A 391-nucleotide genomic window follows, 5' to 3' on the forward strand; every position below is an offset into this window, starting at 1 on the left:
AAAATAGAACAATGGCTATAGTATTATCAGACAAAATAGATTTTAAGTCAAAACAGTAACAAGGCCAGTATACACTGACAAAAGCTTCAACTTGTCAAGATATAACAATTGTATACACATACACACTTAAAACACCCAAAATATATGAAGCAAAAATGGACGTAATTGAATGAGAAATACGCAATTGGAGATTTCAATACCTCATTTCTAATAATGGATAAGAACAACCGAACAGAAAATCTATAAGGAAAGAGGACTTGAGCAATACTATAAACCAATTAGACTGAGCAGACATGTACACAACACTCAAACCAGCAGCAGCAGACTACACATTCTTCTCAAGTGTACATGGAACATTTTCCAGGATAGACCATATGTTAGGCCATAAAGG

The sequence above is a fragment of the Colobus angolensis genome, unplaced genomic scaffold, assembly GCF_000951035.1.
Source record: "Colobus angolensis palliatus isolate OR3802 unplaced genomic scaffold, Cang.pa_1.0 Scaffold9, whole genome shotgun sequence".
NCBI classification, from domain to species: Eukaryota; Metazoa; Chordata; class Mammalia; order Primates; family Cercopithecidae; genus Colobus; species Colobus angolensis.